This window comes from Scylla paramamosain, chromosome 19, assembly GCF_035594125.1.
Source record: "Scylla paramamosain isolate STU-SP2022 chromosome 19, ASM3559412v1, whole genome shotgun sequence".
NCBI classification, from domain to species: Eukaryota; Metazoa; Arthropoda; class Malacostraca; order Decapoda; family Portunidae; genus Scylla; species Scylla paramamosain.
Genome location: NC_087169.1, coordinates 2186213 through 2212214, shown reverse-complemented (window position 1 = coordinate 2212214; position 26002 = coordinate 2186213). Strand labels below are relative to the sequence as shown.

General features: G+C 42.7%; 1 long non-coding RNA gene across 6 annotated transcripts in view; it reads left to right on the top strand.

The window, feature by feature from the left end:
• Nucleotides 1–26002, top strand: part of LOC135109569 (uncharacterized) — a 203228-nt gene that overhangs the window by 162439 nt on the left and 14787 nt on the right. For 4 of the 6 annotated variants that reach the window (XR_010272761.1, XR_010272762.1, XR_010272767.1 and 1 more), the window contains one exon: nt 2517–2606. This is a non-coding gene — a long non-coding RNA (uncharacterized LOC135109569). Of the gene's footprint in view, nt 1–2516; nt 2722–18351; nt 18367–26002 lie in introns of those variants that run through there. The other 2 variants (XR_010272764.1, XR_010272765.1) reach the window with 2 other exon arrangements.

Here is a 26002-nt window from a genome sequence, read left to right as displayed (position 1 = left end):
GGCGTGGTCATCAGTTGGGCGTGTTTGGTGGTTATGGGTCTCATGTACTACGGTTTGAATAATTTGAGTTTGCATATCAATACCATATATAACTGTATTTGTATTGAAGCTGACAGACAGACAGACAGACAGATAGACAGACAACACCATCATCTTTTAACATGCTGAAGAAGCCACAATGCAGTGAAGTAATAAGGAAGTTTGGTCTCCATCGCCATCAAGTTCTGTACCCACCATCCTCCTGAACTCCAAAAAGAGTCGATCGTCCCCAAGAAAATGTCATAAGGTCGCACACACGAGGCTCGTCACAAATAGATGAAGATTGATGGCGTGGTTCACCCTTCGAGTTTAATAGAACGTTGTAGCGTAATTTCAAAAGAAAAGGACGGCTAAATAAGCTCATAGTTCAAACCTTTAAGTATCCTGTAGTTATATTTTTGATCAGTTAGATCATCTGAGTTAACAAGTGTCACTTATTACAGTAGCGCAAGTTCAGTGTATAATTTTCGAAAGTGGTCTAATAGTTCAAATTTAAGTGTCTGTAGCTGTATTTTTGGTGAGTTAGATCGTCAGTTAGATCCCTCATTACAGGCACTATATACCACAACACACACACACACACACACACACACACACCGTTCTCTCCTCTCTACTCACTCTTTTTCACTCCTCAGACTGAACCAGTGTGTTACAGCTTATGATTTCCACGCATTTCCCCTACTCAAGTACTCGTTCATACCTGCCAGTACTGCCCAGATTTTCACTTACACTCGTCTCTCCACCCTTGAGAATTCGTATAGCCTTCCCCTGTCCGTCTCTTATTCACACTTGCTTTCCTTCTTATGAACGTTTGAATCACACCAATCACATGCAGTAAATAATGTACAGCTAGTGCTTCATATACTCGACAAAGAAACTGAATGTAGCCTTCCACTATTCGTCTCTCACTCTCACTCGCTTCCTCTCTTATGAATGTTTGAATCATACCAATCACATGCAGTAAATAATATTCAGCTAGTACTTCATATACCTGAGTTTAATAGCTGTAGGTGTATGAGAGAGAGAGAGAGAGAGAGAGAGAGAGAGAGAGAGAGAGAGAGAGAGAGAGAGAGAGAGAGAGAGAGAGAGAGAGAGAGAGAGAATAGGATCACGTGTAGATTAGCCGTCTTCACTTAAGCTACTATTGTTCTAGTGGATTCTCTCTCTCTCTCTCTCTCTCTCTCTCTCTCTCTCTCTCTCTCTCTCTCTCTCTCTCTCTCTCTCTCTCTCTCTCCAATAATTTCTGCATATCTGAATATTTTTTTATGGAGAAGGAGAATGAGGAAGAGGAAGAAAAAAGATTACTACACACACACACACACACACCCATAAACATGCATCAGTAGTTAGTTTTCCATTAAAAAGAAGCGCTTACGTGTGCACAATGCGTATGAACAAAAATATCACGTTATTTACCACATCAGAATGTCTGAAATAATAGTAATACAAAAGGAGAAAATAAAAAGCAACGTGTTTTTAGTTCTGCATTGTAAGTCGGGGGGCGAGGGTGAGGTGGTGAGGGATGAGGGGCGAGAGTGAGGGAGAAAGGAGGGGAAAGAGGTCGGGGCGTGAGGCGGAATGAGTTATGTACGAGGAAGGCGGAGGAGAGAGGAGGTAAGAGGGTAGAAATAAAGGTAAAATGTTTCAGGTAAGAGGGAAGCGGGTAGGAGGGTGTACTGTAAGATCCTTGAGTTATATGTAAGAGTTGTATAAACAGAGACAAGTGGCTTAGAAGCAGATATGGGGGTAGAGAGAGACAGGTATGAACAAAGGAATGGGAGAGTGTAAGATTCCAGAGGTAGATGTGAGAGAAGAGATAGAGACAAGAGACTTAGAATGAGAATAGAGATAAAAGGAGAAAGGGAAGAGTAGAGGTGGACAGTTTATAGAAGCACGTAGAGGTAGAGTTGAAATAAAGGCATGAGGAAAGAGATAAAAGATCAGATGAAGAAGGACTGATGATACAAGAACACAACAACATAGGAAAGCATGGAAAAGTACAAAAAAAACATCAAACATATCAATCTATTCACACCTGTCAGCCTCACCCATAAATTTATCTAATATTCTTTTAAAGCTCCCTGATGACTCGCCACTAACAACTGCTTATGAACTGTCTCACTCAATAGATGAAGGAAATTTTTCTTTTATTTTGTTTTTCTGGTATATTTTATCAGTTGTTGATGAGTAGAGTGTGAGTTACCAGGGAATGTGTAGAGACGTGTAGAGCGCGCGTTCCCCATCCGTCAGCAAGTGAAGGTCGGTAATCCTGCTTCGAACAATTGTCATAGGCTTGAAGCACGCTACGTTATACCCAGTGCCTCTAATAATTCTTCATGGAACATTACTGTAATTGCGTTTGTGCTTGCACCTCACCAACACAATATCTTTTGTTACTAAAAAGCACGATTCTACAAATACTGCCGGAATGATGTTTAATATATTATTACCATTATTTTTTTTTTTTTCCCTCTCAGGTTAAACAAGCTTTGCCTGGAAGCTTTTGGTGCAGCGTTGGAAGGTTAAGTGTGTACTCCTGTGGATATGTTTGCATCACAGCCATTCAGGTACGAGTAAATTAACTCTTGTCTCGGGAAAACAAATCAGTATTACGTACCTCTGTGTGTGAGCCTCCGTGTCTTCTGGCTCCGTACTGAGGATTTCGCATGATTACCTATAAAGGTAACGATGACGACAGTAGTAGTAGTAGTAGTTGTAGTAGTAGCAGTAGTAGTAGTAATCCCCTCTGTTTGTCATTCTTCTGGTCTCCTATTCTTTGTTATCTTCTGCTTGTCGTTGCTCTAGTCTACTCTGGTTTCCCTTTCCTATCATTCCCACTCCAGCATTCCAGTTCTCCCGCTTGTCATGTTTGAGTCTCGATCCTTTACGGAAAAAAAAAAAGCTAGACAGAGAGGGATAGAATTTCAATCCCCGATATAATTTTTCACCTGAGTCCCGCAAGCTTCATGTGGCGCGCCGTAAACCTTCACCCAGGAATTTTGCTCGAAAGCGACAGATGTGGTACTGGTGTGTGTGTGTGTGTGTGTGTGTGTGTGTAGGATACCCGAGTTTCATTGTACAGTTTAAAATAAAATGGAATTAAACGAGTTAGAAAACAATTTTTGATCCAAGAGTAACAGTCAGAGGAAATATGTAGAAATAAATAACAAATACAGTAATGTTGGTAGAAAAAAATGTATTAGGAGCTTGAATGTAAAAAGCAAGTAAAATAAAGAATATAATCAGTGAAACGATACCTTGAATAAAAAATAAAAAAAACACGTATAAAAACAGCAAAACGATTAAGTGCATAAGATGTATTAAGGATATATGAATGAATCTGAATGTATAACAGTGTTTACATACATAAGAATGTATAAATCACATATAACATTTTTTTTTAATATTAATATCTGTAAAACCGTAAAAAAGGAGGAAAAACTAACACAAAACAAAAAGCAGACACCTGAACGCGAGAATTCACTGTTTTTGATACTTTTTTTTTTAGTTGCTCCGTGTTGCCTGCTGCCACCACCCCTCCCTAATCTCTCTCTCTCTCTCTCTCTCTCTCTCTCTCTCTCTCTCTCTCTCTCTCTCTCTCTCTCTCTCTCTCTCGTCGATTCCCACAAAGCATCACGTACTCATCCCTTCCTTCTCTCCAATACCTCAAACATTCCCTCGTCCCTCCACATACAACCACACTGATCGCCGTCTAGTGTACACTCACTCACAGCAAAATAAAAGACGAATAAAACACAGTAAAGAACGCAATTTGCACCGACGTAAAGTGATGGAGCTTCCCTGGAGGACGCTAATGAAGTGTTATTACTCATCCACTCAGCTGGATAACTCGCTGAAGGGGGAAGAAATTAAGACTAAGGCACCCACCCACACACACACACACACACACACACACACACTCCCATCCATCCACTACCACCACCACCACCACCACCAGCGCCACCGCCACCACGAAGCAAATATTTTCTCGCCTTCCTGTCTCGTAACATAAAGTTTTATTAGTACTACGAGGCGCGCGTCGGAGAGGGAGCGTCCTGAGAAGAATCAGCCTCATAGGAAATGATAATGAAACAGCCTCTTAATGTTTAACTTCACTAATTTCCCCGTAGAGCCATACATATACGCTACTGAATATTACTACTACCGCTACTGCTGTTACTACTAGCAGGTCTTCTCCGCGCTATTCACATTTCTCTCTCTCTCTCTCTCTCTCTCTCTCTCTCTCTCTCTCTCTCTCTCTCTCTCTCTCTCTCTCTCTCTCTCTCTCTCTCTCTCTCTCTCTCTCTGTGTGTGTGTGTGTGTGTGTGTGTGTGTGTGAGAGTTTTGACTAACACACACACACACACACACACACACACACACACACACACACACACACACACACACACACACACACACACAGAGAGAGAGAGAGAGAGAGAGAGAGAGAGAGAGAGAGAGAGAGGGAGGGAGTAACAAGCAGGAAAAAGAAAAAGAGATGCAAGAGACTTTTTTTCACGAATAACTGTTGAATAAATCATAGAAACACGTAAAGTATGAAAGACTGACTGAAAGACTAATGGTGATGATGATGGTGATGCCGGACTGGGAAAGCACGATGCACTTCACTAGCTGGACGAGAAGCGATGAAAATACAGAGTGAAAAATTAATAGATAATGATAGTGATAAAAGATAGGTTGGAATGGGACACACATACACACATACACTCACACACTCACACACACGTTAATTCTCAATGGATCTTTCTCTTCCTCCCATCATCTATGCGTCACTGGGAGCAAAGAGCCGTTTTAACATTTCTGTTTCCTACCCTCTCCCAGTTACAGTAATAGGTGTGTTGTTTATCGCTGCAGTTATGCGTCATTTGCCGGTAAGGGAAATTTTTTTCACTTCACCCTCGTTACTCATCACTTTGGACGTGGCAGTTCAGCTCAGTACCCCGTGAGTTACCATACCTTGTTGAATAGGAACATAAATATATTGGAAAGTAAGTAGACTTGGAAAGGCTTGCTGATCTACGCTAGGCAGTCCCTTTTAGTTGATAAAAAAATTATTGTTTTCACTACAGCCTCGTTATTCGTAACTGTGGACGTGGTAGTTCTGCTCATTATTTCAACAGCGACTGTACCGCAATGAGTGAGAACATCAGAACATTAGGAAATAAGTACGCTGAGAAAAGCCACTTGATATACGCTTTTTTTGTGTGTCGGGAAAGGAAGTTGTTTTCTATACTTCCTCGTTACTCATCACCCTGGATGTGGTAAATCTGTTCAGTGGTCCATAAGTGACTTGTCCGCGATGAGTAGGAACAGAGCGTCAGAAAGTACATGTAAGTAGACTACGAAAAGCTAGCTGGGGGGGTGAGGGCTTGGCAGGAAGGGCAGTTGGAGTGCAGGTTCAGCTTTACAAGGATAATATTATCAACTTTGTGAAGTCTATAACCGGCGTGGACCATAAGGGGCTAGCAATGGCACACAGATCACTGACTATGCCTAGGCAAGTGTGACACCGACCTGCTTCTCCTGCTTGTAGCGAGCGGTGCCTCTCAGCAAAGACTGGCCCTCCCAAAATGTTGGTTTAAACCTTCGTGCGAGAAGAAGTAATGCCTTAGTTCATTTCTGTATGCCCAAAAGTATTCAGTAATGGTACAGATTGTAGTGAAGTGTTGCTTGGAGCGGATTTGTCGGCTCAGTATAACACGAGTTTGTATCCCTGCTCGAGGAGAGCATTCCTGAGCACCCTTGCTGGCACCCTCTGGCAGTGTGGCAGAGAGGACACTTGACGAGGACATTACACTGTTTTTTGGAAAGGAAAGTGGATTGTTCAGGTAACTCTGCATGCCGAAGTGAATACTGAACGTGTGTTTCCGTTTGTTGCTCCTCAGTAATCGCCCACGCTGGTGCGGCGGCCGAGGCGCGCTGCTCTGCTGCTTTAAACGTGGCTCAGGGAAGTGGCCTGAATCTCCCCAAATAAGACACATACAAAAATATCAAATGCAATGAAAGCTCAGTGGATACACACTTCACTGCCTAATACTGTACCTCACAATTTTATATAATGAATTTTATTTGTACCCATACAAGTACTCACAAACACACACACACACACACACACACACACACACACACACACACACTCACACACGCACACATGTATCAGAGAGAGATAGAGAGAGAGAGAGATTAATACCAAGACCACCTGGTAATATAATCGCTCACTAATAGAATTCCGGGCAATACAAAAGTTCTATTACACCTCCCTTATTAAATGTAGCGCTTCTTACAAGGCGAGGCAACACACACACACACACACACACACACACACACACACACACACACACACACACTCACACACACACACACACACACACACACATACATACACACACTAGTAATAGTAGTAGTAGTAGTAGTAGTAGTAGTAATACGTAGTAGTAGTTGTAATAGTAGCATCATATCATCTTAATCAGAGTCATTGTAGAGCAGAAATTACATAGTCTCTCTCTCTCTCTCTCTCTCTCTCTCTCTCTCTCTCTCTCTCTCTCTCTCTCTCTCTTCCTCTCCTCTCTCTCTCTCCTCTCTCTCTCTCTCTCGTTTTAGTGTAGCAGGGAAATAGAATATAATTATTTTGCATATGAATACCATATTTCACAGTATTTGTACTGAAACTATTGGTAATGGGAATAAAGGTATTTTACAGAGAGAGAGAGAGAGAGAGAGAGAGAGAGAGAGAGAGAGAGAGAGAGAGAGAGAGAGGAGAGAGAGAGAGAGAGAGAGAGAGTCTGTCTTCGCCGTTTCTTTACATGAGAGAGTTGAATAAAGTATCAATATTTAATCATGCTGAGCTCCAGTGATCCTCTTACGGCACGATGGAGAGAGAGAGAGAGAGAGAGAGAGAGGAGAGAGAGAGAGAGAGAGAGAGAGAGAGAGAGAGAGAGAGAGAGGAGAGGAGAGAGAGAGAGAGATGCTGCTACTTATATGTTCTTTAACGACTATGATGATTATTTTGATATACTACTACTTCTACTACTACTACTACTACTACTACTACTACTACTACTACTACTACTACTACTACTACTCTTGCTGCTACTACTGCTATTACTACCACCACCACTATCACCACTACCGTGACTACCAACACCACAAGAATAAAAACCATCACTAACAGTAATAAACTCAACCATCTCTCTTTCTCTGACAGACTCAAAACAGACCACCACCACCACCACCACCACCACCACTACCTAACCCTCTGTCCACGCTGGAATGTGTGACCTCTCTGCCAGGAATGTCACCGTCCTCTCACACTCTGACACCAAGCACCCTCACAATAACACCTGCAATACTACGCCTCTGAGCCCCTCTGGAGGAAAGACGTGGTTTTTAAGTTGTATTGTGTTTGCTAAAGTGCTTGCTTCAAAAGAAATGGTTACTTATTTATTTATTTTTTTTGTGGATGTGTGTTATTTACTTGTGTGTGTGTGTGTGTGTGTGTGTGTGTGTGTGTTGCCCTATATATAGAACACATTTTTGAGGTAGAACAGTTTACGTGACAACAACCACCGCCATCACCGCCACGCATGGAAACACTTGCCCGGCTCATTACGAGAAGTTACAGTAATTTCTTCCCCGCGTCCCGAGTCTTGTGATCTTTTGAGCCAAACTTACCCCGCAGCTTACGAGTACTTAACACGAAGCGAGTTTGTGTAATTATTTATGTTTGTCTGAGTGGAGCCAATTTGAGCGTGTGGCCCTGAGTGAGGCGCCACACCTGCCTGGCTGCCCTCTTCTAGTCCACGTCCTCTTCCTTTTCCTCTTCGTCTTCGTCTTTTCCTTTATCTTCCTCTTCTTTTTTTCTTCCTTTTCCTCTTCCTCTTTTCCTCCTCCTCCTCCTCCTCCTCCTTTCAGAAATTTTCAATCAATCAGTGCTCCTCCTCCCAGCACCCTATCACCTGAGTTCTCCCTCTTCGTTTTCCATCACAAGATTAAGCATGGTTCCAGCACAACGTAATCCTGGATAGAAAAAAAAAGCTATGGGTGTTTAGATATTGGTCCTGAACTGCTGGTGCAATAATATAATGTCAGTGCAGGCCATAAAATAAATTGGCTTTTCTTTTCCTCCTTTTTTTTGTGTGTGTGTGGAAATGACATTTTGAGCGGACCTTTTTGTTATTCATTTATTCTATTTCCTATCTTATTTTTTATTTTTTTTATTTATTTACTTACTTATTTTTTTGTCTTTGATCGGTCTTCCTGATACGTAAAATCCTTATAAGGCATGAGATACAGACTTCATGATCTTGGAACACAATATTATTTGTTGCTTTACTAACCGACTACATTATTTTGCAATATTCATGGAAGTTGGAAGAAACAAATGTGCAGCAACATAATACATACAAATTACTGGAAATCCTTCGACAAGCCCGCTGCATGAATACTTTTAGATAAGCACGTCGCATCAGCCTTTCAACTGACGTAATTCACTCCGGCATAATTTTAATTTCTTTTAAATAACATTAAAGTAACAGACAGCTTCGTTAGCCACAGTAGGGCTGTTACTGGCTGTTCTTTCCTTTGCATTTCTTTGTTCCTCCTCCTCCTCCTCCTCCTCTTCCTGTATTTCTGAGGCACCAAATGAGAATAGCTAAATATGCATTTTACGCTAACACTAATTAAACTAAGCATGAGCTCTGGTTTTTGTTCTGTTGTTAGACATGGTGGGACGTCACCGCGTCAGCGTGTTTTCGTGAGCGTGATGATCCTCATACAGCAGCGGTGAAGAGCGAGGCACGTTCCGGGGAGCTCGTAAGTTCCATGTGAATCATGAACTGTACTCTGCTTCACCAAGTCTGTCTTTGCAATTTTGCCACCTGAGGGCACGCCATCATGGCAAGTCTGCCACTGACTGATGCTCTTCCTCGGTGACTGGTTTGCATATTCTCGTCTTGTTTTAAAAAGTGCGGCAAATTTATTCTGTTTCTACCAAATTCATTGCTTAAATACACGATACCAGATTTTTTTTTTCTACTTGGACAATTAGGTGCCATAATAATAGGTAAGAATTTTAGTAGAAATTCAGTATTCTTCTTCAGACAAACGTGAATTGTCCTGCACGAAAAAAATGTAGCAACGGTGCTCCTCAGTACACAACTTGGTGATCCTCGTACAGCGAATGGTGTCTGATGTGAGGGTTGCTGCGAATGCTCAGTGGCAGACGGCAGAGAAATGGCAAGCTTGTTCTCGTATCGGCCAAGAACACTGTGATTATCCAGGCTGTGATTACTGCGACCATTGCTGCTTTGACGTGGTGTCTGAGGCGCTGCAAGGACGTAAGGCTCCCGGTGGACTGTGTGTGGTGGCAGAGCTGTCTTGATATTCCTATCTTGAAATAATTCCAGTCGTTGTAAATGGAAAAGAAAAAAACGAGTTTTGGGATTTACAAGTGAAAGGGATGAAAACTAACTACTGACAAACACAACAACAACAACACGCCCTCTCAACCTCTCCACCACCCGCCAACCACTAGCCACCAACCAGAACATCTCCACTCCATCAACCACCACCACCACCACCACCACCACCTCCCCAAACTCCCCAACCCGCACCCTCTCTACTCACACACACACACATACACACGCACACGCACTCTCTCTCTCTCTGTCTCTCTCTCTCTCTCTCTCTCTCTCTCTCTCTCTCTCTCTCTCTCTCTCTCTCTCTCTCTCTCTCTCTCTCAAATCTTGCTCTATGACAGAGGAATTATGAAACACTCAATTGTTTCTCCTTCCCTTCACCAAATATACTTCAAAAATTAAGCGTCAGTACCTCAGCTGATGGTACTTTGGTGAGCTTCACGTGTCATCACCTGTTTGGATTACGTTTTTCCCCCATTATATATATCCTTCTTAATCTCAATCTTCATTTCTTCACCTTCCTTGCACTAACAGTCTTCAGAGATCAAGCGTCAGTACTTCAGTTGATGCTACTTTGGTGCGCTTCACGTGTCGTCACCTGTTTGCATTACTTTTCCCTATTTCATCTCCCCAATCTCAGTCCGCGCGTGTCCATTATAAAGAAATGGGGGGGGAAAAAGTATTCTCTCGTGCCAACAGTGTACCGTGTGGTGGAGGGGGAGGCGTAGACATTAATTAGGGAGCAATGACCCTCTCCCCCAGCAGCCCTGACTCAACAGGTAGTCCTTAGTAAGTGATTAATTACCGTTTGCTACGTATTTACATAACGTTTGTTGCTCACCGCCGCGACACAAGTGGTCCTCATGTTAAGAAATGCTTGCTTTTTAATTTTCTTGTTGCTTATCCTTCACGCGCTGTATTGAACTGAACTGAAAGGGGAAACAAGAAGTGATGTGCAGTCTGTCCATTTCGGCGGAATGAACCTTGCTCAAGTTGCTTTTTAATTTAATATTTCGGATAATTATGAAATAACACTTGTTTTCACTTGAAGATTAGATTATTTTAGGTTAGGCTCACTGTTTTCATTGCTGATCCATGCATTATGTAGATCACGAAAAAAGAGGGATGTCTTGCCGAGAAATAAGTAGTGTCTGGGAATTAGTTAGCGAAGGTTATTTCCCTTAAAACGCAATATCTCTCAAAAGCCTAAATGTTTACCGGTGTGCCGCACTCATCCCTCTCCGCTGTGGTGAACTGAAAGGTAACAGCGCTCACCTTTCCGCTACGTGACCACTGAGCATCAGCACAATCAGGTAAGAGTGATGGCGTGGTGCTGTGAGCCGAACACTGGCGGCGATCAGTCCGGCGCCGTACAAAGTGTTTTTTTTATATATATTGTACTGTGCTCAACTTGTATTGATTTCTGTACTGAGATATGGAGTGTGCTGTATTCTGAGTCCACAAATCATTAATGCTTGCAAATTTGAGCATTTGATACCTGTCGAGATCAATCCCCCCCAAGCACACACACACACACACACACGCATTACTACACGGGTCGCTTACTCGCCCCGGGTCTCGTACAACACAGAGGATTCTCTCCCGTAAAGTTGTACCATGAGAACCTTTGCAATCGCCGCGACACACAGCACGCCCCTCCTTCCCCGCCTCGGATCCGCTGGCTTGGCGCTCCTCTTGTCCCGGTGAGCACTGAACATGGCACCGTGCCGTGGCTCATGTCTTGGCTCACACTCAAACTCAACCGGTCGTCAGGTGTTGCCTCACTTGACGTGCTGCACGATTATCATCCGCTGAAATGCTTGCCGTGACTTACAGGCGGAAAAACTCTGTACCACAGCAAAGTGAGGATAGGATCTGTCTTTGGTGAGAAAAAGCATCATTTGTTTACGATGTTCGATATATGAAGCTGTGTTGTACTTTTAAAAATTGTGTTGTAAGATTATCAATTTCTGTTGTTTGAACTTGATTCATTAGGAGAGCTGATGTTGTTCTAGGCCCGCATTAGGTTTTTGTTAGACTACGTGAGTCACGTAAAATAAATTAGATGAACGGTATTTTTAATCGAATTCAAGTCTGCCGTGCATTATTTTACCAGTTCTGTGTCGCGGCTTCTGTAACAAACTGTAACAAACACTGCAGGGGATATTATATTGGGAGGAGGCAGTAGACACTTGCCGAAACGATAATTACTCCCAGTGAGGTGTGCAGCACTGTTCAGGGGGTGCTGTGAACTTATCATTAAACCCAGCTGTGACCACACTGAACGTTTCCCTTTGTGTCTCACAACACAAGGGGGCAGTCACAGCCTGCCCTCTAAAGACAAATCTCTTCCTCCACACAAACCTACAAGCACCTAATAACACACACACCCTTCACTCAAAAATTTTTAAATCATCATGGCGACTCCTACACCAGCCTCGGAGTCCCCATCTGGGGAGGGGACCATAAATGTCCCCAGGTCGGACTACCTTTCTGTCGACGACCCTAACCCTCCTATTGTTCTCCGAAACTGTGCCTCCGTGCTTGCACCTTGCCTAGTCAAACTCTTTCAGCTCTGTCTGTCAACATCTACCTTTCCTTCTTGCTGGAAGTTTGCCTACATTCAACCTGTTCCTAAAAAGGGTGACCGTTCTAATCCCTCAAATTACCGTCCTATTGCTTTAATTTCCTGCCTATCTAAAGTTTTTGATTCTATCCTCAACAGGAAGATTCTTAAACATCTATCACTTCACAACCTTCTATCTGATCGCCAGTATGGGTTCCGTCAAGGCCGCTCTACTGGTGATCTTCTGGCTTTCCTTACTGAGTCTTGGTCATCCTCTTTTAGATATTTTGGTGAAACTTTTGCTGTTGCCTTGGACATATCAAAAGCTTTTGATAGAGTCTGGCACAAAGCTTTGATTTCCAAACTACCCTCCTACGGTTTCTATCCTTCTCTCTGTAACTTCATCTCAAGTTTCCTTTCTGACCGTTCTATTGCTGCAGTGGTAGACGGTCACTGTTCTTCTCCTAAATCTTTTAACAGTGGTGTTCCTCAGGGTTCTGTCCTGTCACCCACTCTCTTCTTATTATTCATTAATGATCTTCTAAACCAAACTTCTTGTCCTATCCACTCCTACGCTGATGATACCACCCTGCACTTTTCCACGTCTTTTCATAGACGTCCAACCCTTCAGGAGGTAAACATATCACGCAGGGAAGCCACAGAACGCCTGACTTCTGATCTTTCTAAAATTTCTGATTAGGGCAGAGCAAACTTGGTATTGTTCAATGCCTCAAAAACTCAATTCCTCCATCTATCAACTCGACGCAACCTTCCAGACAACTATACTCTCTTCTTCAATGACACTCAACTGTCCCCCTCTTCTACACTGAACATCCTCGGTCTGTCCTTTACTTATAATCTGAACTGGAAACTTCACATCTCATCTCTAGCTAAAACAGCTTCTATGAAGTTAGGTGTTCTGAGACGTCTCCGCCAGTTTTTCTCACCCCCCCCAGCTGCTAACTCTGTACAAGGGCCTTATCCGTCCATGTATGGAGTATGCTTCACATGTCTGGGGGGGTTCCACTCATACTGCTCTTCTAGACAGGGTGGAATCAAAAGCTTTTCGTCTCATCAACTCCTCTCCTCTAACTAACTGTCTTCAGCCTCTCTCTCACTGCCGCAATGTTGCATATCTAGCTGTCTTCTACCGCTATTTTCATGCTAACTGCTCTTCTGATCTTGCTAACTGCATGCCTCCCCTCCTTCCGCGGCCTCGCTGCACAAGACTTTCTTCTTTCTCTCACCCCTATTCTGTCCACCTCTCTAACGCAAGAGTTAACCAGTATTCTCAATCATTCATCCCTTTCTCTGGTAAACTCTGGAACTCCCTGCCTGCTTCTGTATTTCCACCTTCCTATGACTTCAATTCCTTCAAGAGGGAGGTTTCAAGACACTTATCCATCAATTTTTGACCACTGCTTTGACCCTTTTATGGGACTGGCATTTCAGTGGGCATTTTTTTTATTAGATTTTTGTTGCCCTTGGCCAGTGCCCTTCCTACATAAAAAAAAAAAATATTGTATGTCTTCACTAATTCACCTCTTTCATAGTTGCTTCCTTCCTCCTGCAGCAGACGGCTACTTCCTTCCTTCCTTCCTTCCTTCCTTCCCTCTTGTGGCTCAAACTTTTCCGTCCCTCCTGCTCGCGTCCATCGGTTTTCCAGGGGAATGTGGACTCAGATATTCATGTATAAATTTCTTGGTGTAAAATATTCCCTGATAAGTGTTCGTTCTCATTCCACGGAAACTCATTCTTGCATAATCTCTCCCGCACCTTCCCGCTGAATGTAAAAATGGACCATCCCTGCCTTCCCTCCGACACCTTCACCTCCTGCTGTGCACTCCAGTACGGTCCTTATTCTTGTTCATTTCGTCTACCAACCTCTTTTTTCTCCATCACACCTTCACGTCCAGCAGTGTACTCCAACAGATTCCTTATTCCAATTTAATTCGTGTACCAATTTCTATAAACGCACCACCAGATAAGCTTCCTTACTCTAGTTCAGTTAGTCTACCAAACCCCTCGTTTTCTGTGATGCAGCACCAGACATACGCTTACTAGTAGCACGTGCACCTCCCAGCAAGACACCAGCTGCAGGTTCCTTACTTTATATCAGTTTGTCTACTAAGTTTCTCTTTCTCTATGAGGCAGCATCATACACAAGTTTCCTACACCTGCGCCGTCCACGAGCCTGTTCCTTTATGCTTTTCTTTCTCTTCCTCTCTTGATAATTTGGCGTAATGTCAACGGCCGCCCTGAGCCTCCCTCTTAGCGCGTGATCTGTTACTCTTTCTTCCTTTCTTGCTGTGGTTCCTCTTGCTGCTTCTTTCTCTCAGCAATTTCTCCTAGGGTTCCTGTAGCGGATGTAATATCAAGGCACCCCCCTTAACTTCCCTCTTTGCCCGTGATCTACGTACAATTTTTACAGAATTAGCAGAGTGTGTGGAATCAGGTCTCAAATTGTGGTCCCAGTTCATCAGTTTGTTAGAGTCATTCCCGAAAACAATGTAGCACGACCTATGAAACTCGTAGTAGTAGTAGTAGTAGTAGTAGTAGTAGTACAGGTGACAGGTGTTGCTACTGAGTAATTATATGGCCCAGGATTTGCAGAATGTTTACTGCTGGTGACTGTATACCTCCTTATGTCCCCTCTCCTTCCCTCTCCCTCCACTCTCCTTTCCCCTACTCCTTCCTGCACTCCTTTCTCATGCTTCCTATGTTATTTATTAATTTATTAATTTTCTATCACGCTAATCTTCCCTGTTCTATTCCTTGCCCTTTCTTTTCTCTCTCCCTCGTCATCGCAGCATTTGTATGTAAGTAAGACTTTATTTTGTGACATCATGATATTGCTGAAATCACCACCATCACTACTGACATCAGTATCATTAACATCATCATCACCATCATCATCGTTATCATCATTATCATCATGCTTTCCTAGATTTTAATTACCTCTAGTTCCCCACTAACAAAATTGATTATTCTCTGAAGCAGGAGATAAGTGAGCCACTGAGAAAAGTGAGATTCGACAACAAGAGGGCTGACTTTAGACAGACCGACCCTTCTTATCGCTGCCACATCACCAACATGGGAGTATCTCGTATACCTGTCCATAAGTGAGGTGCTACTACTATTACTATTACTACTACTACTACTAATAATAATGATAATAATAATAATAATAATAATAATAATAATAATAATAATAATAATAATAATAATAATAATAATAATAATTTTTATACTGATGTTGCTGCTGCTGCTGCTGCTGCTGCTGCTGCTGCTGCTGCTGCTACTACTACCACTACTACTACCACTACCATTACTACAACTACTGCTGCTCCTCCTGCTGCTGCTGCTGCTGGTGCCGCTGCTGCTGTTTTTTTTTTTTATGCAAGAGGAGCACTGGCCCTGGGCAACAAAAAGAACGAAAAAAATAACCCACCGAGATGTCAATCCGTAAGGAAAAATAAAAAATAAGATTATCCAAAATTGGAGGGCGAGTGCCTTGAAACCTCCCTCTTCAAAGAGTTCAAGTCATAGGAAGGAGGAAACGCAGAAGCAAACAGGAAATTTCAGAGTTTATCTGTAAAAAGGATGCATGGATGAGAACACAGGTTAACTCTTGCATTAGAGAGGATAGAAGAAGGACAAAGAAGTATTACTTCCTCCGCAGAGTGCTGGGCACCAACACACAAGCTTTCTTCATAACTCTCCTGTAACATTTATTCATTTGCTTGTTTTAGCTATTTATTTATTTATTTATTTGTTCTCTCCGTGGAAGAACACACCGCGCCCTCCTCACTGACGAGTGAGGGGCGGCACGACCACACCGCAGAGCAGTGACACGCGCAAACACACACACACATACACACACACACACACACACACACACACACACACACACACACACACACATCTTATCATTTGTTTGAAATATAAATATCTCTACTTAGTTATGTATCTGAGAGAAAGAGAGAGAGAGAGAGAGAGAGAGAGAGAGAGAGAGAGAGAGAGAGAGAGAGAGAGAGAGAGAGAGAGAGAGAGAGAGAAGGGGGGAATAATAATAATAATAATAATAATAATAATAATAATAATAATAATAATAATAATAATAATAATAATAAATTGTTTATTCCATGAAACATGGTTATTCATTTGATCATACACAAGTACAAGTAAAATAAGAAAGCAAATGTAGCTACATCATCAGCTTAGCGTAAGGCCATAAATGCTAAAATGATGAGATAAAATCTACGAGAAATACTATAAAATACTATAAAATAATATCTAAAATAAAGCTAAAACTAAAATAAGACTAGAAACAAAATTAAAATATTGGAGAAATCTAGCTAGATAGTGTAAAAAATCAATACATGTGGAGACCTAATTCAACACATTTAACAGTAGATTTCTAAAACTAGATTTGAAACTGTGTAGGCTTCCGGAGGCGGTAATATAGCGAGGGAGCTCATTCCATAACTTGGGCCCACACACCGTAGTGGCCCTGGCACCAGTGTCTGTTTTAGTTCTTTTTATATACAGGTTATTTCCTTGTCTTGTTGTGGTGGTTGTATTATCTCTGACTGTGGGAAGGTTCAGGTACCAGTCTGGGTATAGTCCATTCATCGATTTATACACTGTAGTACACTTCTCTAAATAATATTTGTCTTTCACAGTCAGCCACTCTAGGTCTTTTATGATAGGAGTCACGTGGTCATATTTTCTTGCACCTCCAGTTACAACTTTAGCAGCAAAGTTCTGTAGTTTTTGTACAGTATGAATGAGAGTTTTGTTGGGAGAGCCCCAGATACAAATACAATAATTAATGAGGCTAAGCACTAAAGACTGTACAATAACTTTACGAGTGGGTTTGTCAAAGTTCTCACTAACTCTGTTTATAAACATTAATGTTCCCATTATTTTAGTATTTAATTCTGCAATGTGCACATCAAATAACATGTATTTGTCAAAATAGACACCCAAATTTTTTACATGCGTAGTCGGGTATATATGTACTCCATTACAATTTATAGAAATGTCAGGGGGAACATGGGCTAACAGTTGCCTATTTCCAATGAAAATGCATTGCGTTTTTTTGTTATTTAATAATAGACCATTTGTTAGGAAATAAAGTTCTATATTTTGCAATGCATTTTCAGTGTTGGAGATGAGCTCATCAAAATTTTCGACAGTATCAGCTTCGAGGAATTGGGTGTCATCCGCGTATTGTATCAAAGATGTCTCGACTTTCTCATTAAGATCATTGACGTATATAGAAATTAAAATTGGGCCGAGAATTGAGCCTTGTGGAACCCCGTAACGTACGTTTTCTTTCTTAGATATTGTATTATTTAAGCGAACGGATTGTGATCCATCTTGAATATAATTTGCAAACCAAAAATTGTCAATATTAAGCTTAGTGCACTTATTTAATAAATTATCGTGGCTGATACTGTCAAAGGCTTTTGATAGGTCACATAAAGTCAATACAGAGATTTTCTTTGAGTCCATATTATCATAAATTTTATCTGTAACGACAGTAAGAGCAGTTTCTGTAGACAGTCTAGGACGGAACCCGTGCTGCGTATTAGACAAGAGTTTATTAGTTTCCAAATAATGCGAGAGCTGGCTAGCAACTACTTTTACAAGAATTTTAGAAAGAATGGGTAAAAGAGAAATAGGTCTGTAATTATTAAAATCATTAGTATCACCACTTTTAAAGAGTGGAACTACCACAGCATGTTTCCAAGTAGTAGGAAAGATACCTGTGACAATGAAAGTGTTAACAATGCAAGTTAGATAGAATGCTATAACAGACAATGAGTCTTTTACGAAAGTTAAAGGAATACTATCAGAGCCTATTGAGCTTGTGTCTTTAAGTCCCTTTATATTAAGAATTATAATGTCAGTGTCAACAGGTTATATTCAAACAAGGTAAAGTCAAGTGTATTTCGTCTGGAGTGTACAGAAAGTGTTTCAGCAGCGGTCTTCAGTGTTCACTATGGCCACGTGCGTCAGTAGTAAGCAGGAATTGCAAATATATAATTCCACCACCCGCCATGATGTTGCCGGGAGGGGCGGGGCGCCTTTCCCACGCCCGCCAAAACCCGCCCCGCTGCCAATCAGTCCCTGTGCTTTGTCTTTCGCAGCCGTTGGCTGCTCCGCACCCCAGTCAGGGAGGAGCCTCGGCCAGGCTGGCCTATCACGTGGCGGCGGGCTTCCCTGCTCACGCTGTCAGCCAATGGAGAAGCGAAGAGAGGCAGCTGGAGGAGGAAGAGGAGGAGGAATACCTTTCCAGCATGATCTGTTTGTAAGGTGTGACTTGAGTAAGCGTGTGTATCATGCAGGCTAGGCTCCCTGTGTTTGCCAGGCGAGGTAAAGTACGAGTATTTAGCAAAGGTGAGAGAAGGAAAGAAGAAAGAGGGAGAAGGGAAGAGGGGAAAAAGGAAGTGGCTGTGTTGAACGGCGACTCCTGTTGCTGCTGCTGCCGCTGCTAGTACTACTCGTGTTGCAAAGTTTAAAATAAAAACTATCACTGAGAATCCAGAAACACAAGCGTGTGGCCAGTACAACAGTTATCCGTGTGTGTGTGTGTGTGTGTGTGTGTGTGTGTGTGTGTGTGTGTTTCCTGAGCTGTGCGTTCAGATCACTTGATCTGTGACAGAAAAAAAAAAAAATTGCTATCCCGGCGGGAAGCACTCAGTGATTATAAATTACGATGTTCATAAACTCAAATTATCTTGGTGTTATCAAATTATCAAATTTTCTCGGTCAGTGAAAAGTAAGGTGTATTTATTCTATTACTACTTTTTCTTGGAGGTGTATTAAAGAAAAATAGATAAGTAAAAACAACGGGAAATTATCTCTGCCGTTAAACGTTTGTTGGTGAGGGACATAAATACACACTTTGCTGATAATGTGCTGCGTGCATAGTAAAGGCGTGGGCAGTGTGTGCTATCCGGCCACTTCTAGTCTCTGTGGTGGAGCGCCTGTGTAGCTTTAAGGGAGATATATTTTTTAGTTGCGGGTGTGCGGCCACTGGGCAGGAAAGACGGTGTTGCTTTGTTGATGTGATGCGATGTGAGACGGGTCGTTGGCTTTCCTGGACGTGCCGGGAATGCCCTTGTAATTGTTACGTACGAGTAACTTTTGGTATGTGTGTGTGTGTGTGTGTGTGTGTGTGTGTGTGTGTGTGTGTGTGTGTAACGACAAGCAAACAAGGCAAGCATAGATCATTTTTATATAAACCAATTTGGAATATGCATCCGTAATTATCTTAGGAAACTGCTTCTGCTGCTGCTGAGCCAAAAATATTGAAAAGATTAGACAGACTGATTAATTGATTAATTTATGGGGATGACAGGCGGAAATGCGTAGATTTAATACAGGAACAGCCGCGTGTAGGCCTGATGGCTTCTTGCATGAGCCTCGAAAATGCTCCTAACCTGCTACCTACTGCCTTGAATATGTTTACCATGATGTATAAGCTTAATTCAGGACACCTGGACCAGAGAGAGGTTATCATGCGCATTGCATCGAGTGTTTGTGATGATCAGCAAACATGTGTTGTGTTGAACTCACCCGGCGACCGATTATAAAATGTATTATGTCTGGAACTAGTGATGTGAATAAGTCCCCTGATTTCTCTCTCTCTCTCTCTCTCTCTCTCTCTCTCTCTCTCTCTCTCTCTCTCTCTCTCTCTCCTCTTGTAGCCGCCATGAGCAGTGTATGGCGCGCCTACGCGCCGGCACCACAGAGTGAGAGGGGAGTGTAGGGCCGAGGGGACGCGTTGAACTTGCCCTCTCAACTATTTCTCTCGCCGAATGGTCGGTTGTTGTGACGTGAGTGTTGATAACGTACCTACAGCATAATGAACATCATAGGCTGTAGGGGCCCACCAGCGTCTCCAAAGCCACCTCACGACAGTCACGCCTACACGTCAGACGTGTCTCGGGAGGCACGGAGAGTTAATCCCAGTAAATCCCCGACCTAAATCAGTAAATCCCCGATCCTGGTAAATCCCCAAGTGTAATCCCTTGCATACAACCAAGAGGACGCCTGTTCCCCGCACTGTGTATGTATTCATCATAGTATTAGATAACAGATACTTATGTACCATGAGGATTTAATGATGCGTGTCAACATAATGTAACTACTTATAGTAATTAGATACGTAATTGTGAGGATTTAATGATGTATGTTAATATAAGTACACTTAACGTAACATAATGACGTACATCAGATCACGCAGACGAGAGGGCGACTTGCTGGTGGTGTTCATCTGTAGAACCGACCTAACCCACTACAATGTAGGTAACTCTGTATTGACTCACATATGTTAGGAAATTGACGAAGTGAAGTGTCACGACATTAATGTACTGCAATACTTGTTTTATCTACTGATATACTTTTTTGTGTTTTTATCCGTATTAGTGATACTATGTTAATTCACAGGTTTGACCGCTTCTGAATACAAAGAGCGCGTACTGCACACCTCGTTTCAGTCACCTCCAGTACAATACATTAATGAGCGTCGTACGGCGCTTACACCTCTTAGGTCCAATCATGTGACTGGAATCATAATTTTGTTAACATTTTTTTACTAAGTCGTTCTCTCTCTCTCTCTCTCTCTCTCTCTCTCTCTCTCTCTCTCTCTCTCTCTCTCTCTCTCTCTCTCTCTCTCTCTCTCTCTCTCTCTCTCTCTCTCCTCTCAGGTCCAATCATGTGACTGGAATCATAATTTTGGCAACCCTTTCCTACTAATTCGTTCCCCCCTCACCTCTCACTCTCCTCTTCTCTTCTCTTTCCTCAAGTTTTATTTCCTAAATTGCCTGTCCACCTTCCTCACGTCCTCCTCACTCTTCCCTCACACTGCCATCTCTCCCCTCCTCCTCCTCCTCCTCCTCTTTTTTTTTCACTCTCCCTCTCTCCTCTCCTCTCTTTCCTAGACTTCTCCCATTCACCTTTCGGGAACTGGTGTCGTTCACGTTTCTTCAGTCCCCTCGTTGCCTTTATGAAGCGCTCTAAGTCCTGCTTGGTTCAGCGGCGTGCTGGTTTCTCCTCCTCCTCCTCCTCCTCTCTCCTTTAAGCGGCGCTGCTCGCTGATCAAACAACGCCTGTGAAAGCAGCGGACGCGCAGAAACAGAGGAAGCACACACACAAAATAAGTGTTTTCTTTTTACTCTAAACACTTCTTTTACTTTTACAAGAATGCATCTCCTCATACGCAAAATGTTCGTTCTTGTACACAATTGTCTTTCCTTGTACAAAAATGTACTGTTACTCACAAATTTACTTTATACACTATTTTTTTTTTCCACAGAATTTAATTTCCTTACTCAAAATGCAACTTTCCATTGGCGGAATACATTTTCTTATAAAATATGTCCTTTAAAGAAAATGCACATTTACAGGAAATTCAGTTTTTACTCTATGAAATCACTTTTTTACCACAAAAATTATGTATTTTCAATACAAGATCCACATTTTTCCTTCACATCATGTAGTGTTCTCATTTTTTTATTTATTTATTTATTTTTTTTACGAGATATACATTTTCTTCCGCATACAATATTTTGAGCAAAATGTGCCTTATTTTAACAAGATACATGTTTTTTTTTTTTATATACAGCATTTTTAAACATGTACTTTTTTAAGCGTGATACACCTTTTTCTTTCACATAATATAATATTCCTACACAAAACATACCTTTCTACACACACACACACACACACAACCAAAAAAAAAAAAAAAATACAAAAAAAAAGAAAAGAAATTTGCACAAATTTTACGTTTTTTTTTTCTTTTTTTTTTTTTTTCTTTTCTGTCCCTTAACTTGCAAATTAGTGGATCCCGAGCACCTTGCTGCTTCCTGAGTTGTATGGGTCACGCAGCTCTCACGCGAGCTCCGCCTCGCCCTGCCCCGCCAGACGGCCAACACTCGCTGCCACATTTTTTTATAGTCACGTTCTTAGTATGACTTCTGATTGCGGGTCCGCTCACTTGCGCTGTGTCTGCCGCGTCCCTTGTGAGGGAAAGAAACCTAAATGAGAGAGAGAGAGAGAGAGAGAGAGAGAGAGAGAGAGAGAGAGAGAGAGAGAGAGAGAGAGAGAGAGAGAGAGAGACGGCGTTGAAAAAAAAAGTTGAAAAAAGTAAAGAAAGAGAAACTACCCTCGCCCTCCGTTTCCTGAAAGTTGAATGCGATGTAATGCAGAAACCAAATTAGAATAAGACCAAATTGCATATTGGAATCGAGCAAGACATTTTCACTGCTGCAGAGAAATACCAGGACCATCGTAACTGAAATACCGCCTTGCAGTATAAAAGGAAAACTCACTCTGGATTCCCTGAAGGTAAGGGCGGCGCGGTCCCTGGAGAAAGGGTGTGTCGGGGCGGAGCAGGAGGAGGAGAGGGCGAGGGAACAGCGGAGCAAGGGAGCCAAGCCAGGAGATGCAGGATTAAGCGGGGACGGGAGTCGAAATGAGGGAGTTTTTGAACAGAGAGAAAGAAGAAAGATATTGGAGACTGAGGGAGACGGTGAAGGGGATGAATTATTACCTAACTGATTGATTGATTTAGACACAGCAATGAGGTCACATGGTGCTGCACTGGGTGGGAAGCTGTGACTGGCGAGGGAGAGTCACTGATCAGAATACAGAGAGTAGAATATAGATATGTAGGACGCATGCTCCTGCACTACAAATAAGAGAGTGAAAAGAACTGCAGACCGACAGAAAGACATAGGTAGAAAACAGTAATACGGACTAGAGAGAGAGAGAGAGAGAGAGAGAGAGAGAGAGAGAGAGAGAGAGAGAGGAAATTTAAGAAAGGGAATGAACTAGAAGCCGTCAGCAAGGAATATACACATAAAAGTAGACAAGTAAAGAAAATAAAATTACGGAGCCGCAAAAAGAGGAAGAAAAGAGAGGAAGGAAGAAAATGGAGTGCGGCGATAATTACTCCCAGTGAGGTCTAAAGCACTGTTCAGGGGGTGCTGTGAACTTATCATTAAACCCAGCTGTGACCTCACTGAACGTTTCCCTTTGTGTCTCACAACACAAGGGGGTAGTCACAGCCTGCCCTCTAAAGACAACTCTCTTCCTCCACACAAAACTACAAGCACCTAATAACACACACACCCTTCACTCCAAAAATTTTAAAATCATGGCGACTCCTACACCAGCCTCGGAGTCCCCATCTGGGGAGGGGACCATAAATGTCCCCAGGTCGGACTGCCTTTCCGTCGACGACCCTAAGTGTCTTGACACCCCCCTCAACTTTTTCTTCATTAACTTCTGCAACATTCGCGGTCTAAGATCTAATTTTCAATCTGTAGAACACCACCTCTCCTCTTCTAAACCTCATCTTCTTTTCCTCACTGAAACTCAGGTGTCTGAGGCAACTGACAGTAGCCCCTTTTCTGTTCCCTCCTACTTTCTCTATCCTCATTTTCGATCCAAAGCTGGATGCTGCGTTTATGTGCGCAATGACTTAACCTGCTCTCGTGCCCACGCTCTTGAATCTTCCGAGTTTTCCACCATCTGGCTACGACTACAGAGTCATTCTCATACTAAATTTATCTGTGCTGTATACCTCTCTCCTAACTCCTCTGACTATAAGAAATTCTTTGACTACTTAACTTCCAAAGTGGAGCACATTCTGACCCTCTTCCCTTTTGCAGAGATCTCCATTCTTGGAGACTTCAATGTTCACCACCAGCTTTGGCTTTCCTCTCCCTTCACTGACCATCCTGGTGAACTAGCCTACAACTTTGCTATCCTCCATGACCTAGAGCAATTGGTGCAACACCCTACTCGTATTCCTGACCGTCTTGGAGATACGCCCAACATTCTTGACCTTTTCCTGACCTCTAATCCTTCTGCTTATGCTGTCACCCTTTCTTCTCCGTTGGGCTCCTCCGATCACAATCTCATATCTTTATCTTGTCCTATCACTCCAATCCCTCCTCAGGATCCCCCTAAGCGAAGGTGCCTCTGGCGTTTTGCCTCTGCTAGTTGGGGGGACCTGAGGCGGTATTTTTCTGATTTTCCTTGGAATGACTACTGCTTCCGTGTCAGAGACCCGTCTTTGTGTGCTGAGCGCATAACAGAGGTGATAGTGTCTGGCATGGAGGCGTACATTCCTCATTCTTTTTCTCGTCCTAAACCTTCTAAACCTTGGTTTAACACAGCTTGTTCTCGTGCTATACTCGTACATGATAGAGAGGTGGCCCACAAAAGGTACTTAAGCCTTCCTTCACCAGAATCTCATGCACTTTATATTTCTGCCCGGAACCATGCCAAGTCTGTTCTCCAACTAGCCAAAAACTCCTTCATTAACAGAAAATGTCAAAACCTTTCAAGATCTAACTCCCCTCGTGATTTCTGGCATCTAGCCAAAAATATCTCCAATAACTTTGCTTCTTCTTCTTTCCCTCCTCTACTTCAACCAGATGGCACCACTGCTATCACATCTATTTCTAAAGCTGAACTCTTTGCTCAAACCTTTGCTAAAAACTCTACCTTGGACGATTCTGGGCTTGTTCCTCCCTCTCCTCCACCCTCTGACTACTTCATGCCTCGTATTAAAATTCTTCGTAATGATGTTTTCCATGCCCTCGCTGGCCTAAACCCTCAGAAGGCTTATGGACCTGATGGGGTCCCTCCTATTGTTCTCCGAAACTGTGCCTCCGTGCTTGCACCTTGCCTAGTCAAACTCTTTCAGCTCTGTCTGTCAACATCTACCTTTCCTTCTTGCTGGAAGTTTGCCTACATTCAACCTGTTCCTAAAAAGGGTGACCGCTCTAATCCCTCAAACTACCGTCCTATTGCTTTAATTTCCTGCTTATCTAAAGTTTTTGAATCTATCCTCAACAGGAAGATTCTTAAACATCTATCACTTCACAACCTTCTATCTGATCGCCAGTATGGGTTCCGTCAAGGCCGCTCTACTGGTGACCTTCTGGCTTTCCTTACTGAGTCTTGGTCATCCTCTTTTAGAGACTTTGGTGAAACTTTTGCTGTTGCCTTGGACATATCAAAAGCCTTTGATAGAGTCTGGCACAAAGCTTTGATTTCCAAACTACCCTCCTACGGTTTCTATCCTTCTCTCTGTAACTTCATCTCAAGTTTCCTTTCTGACCGTTCTATTGCTGCTGTGGTAGACGGTCACTGTTCTTCTCCTAAATCTATTAACAGTGGTGTTCCTCAGGGTTCTGTCCTGTCACCCACTCTCTTCTTATTATTCATTAATGATCTTCTAAACCAAACTTCTTGTCCTATCCACTCCTATGCTGATGATACCACCCTGCACTTTTCCACATCTTTTCATAGACGTCCAACCCTTCAGGAGGTAAACATATCACGCAGGGAAGCCACAGAACGCCTGACTTCTGATCTTTCTAAAATTTCTGATTGGGGCAGAGCAAACTTGGTATTGTTCAATGCCTCAAAAACTCAATTCCTCCATCTATCAACTCGACACAATCTTCCAGACAACTATCCCCTCTTCTTCAATGACACTCAACTATCCCCCTCTTCTACACTGAACATCCTTGGTCTGTCCTTTACTTATAATCTGAACTGGAAACTTCACATCTCATCTCTAGCTAAAACAGCTTCTATGAAGTTAGGTGTTCTGAGACGTCTCCGCCAGTTTTTCTCACCCCCCCAGCTGCTAACTCTGTACAAGGGCCTTATCCGTCCATGTATGGAGTATGCTTCACATGTCTGGGGGGGTTCCACTCATACTGCTGTTCTAGACAGGGTGGAATCAAAAGCTTTTCGTCTCATCAACTCCTCTCCTCTAACTGACTGTCTTCAGCCTCTCTCTCACCGCCGCAATGTTGCATCTCTAGCTGTCTTCTACCGCTATTTTCATGCTAACTGCTCTTCTGATCTTGCTAACTGCATGCCTCCCCTCCTTCCGCGGCCTCGCTGCACAAGACTTTCA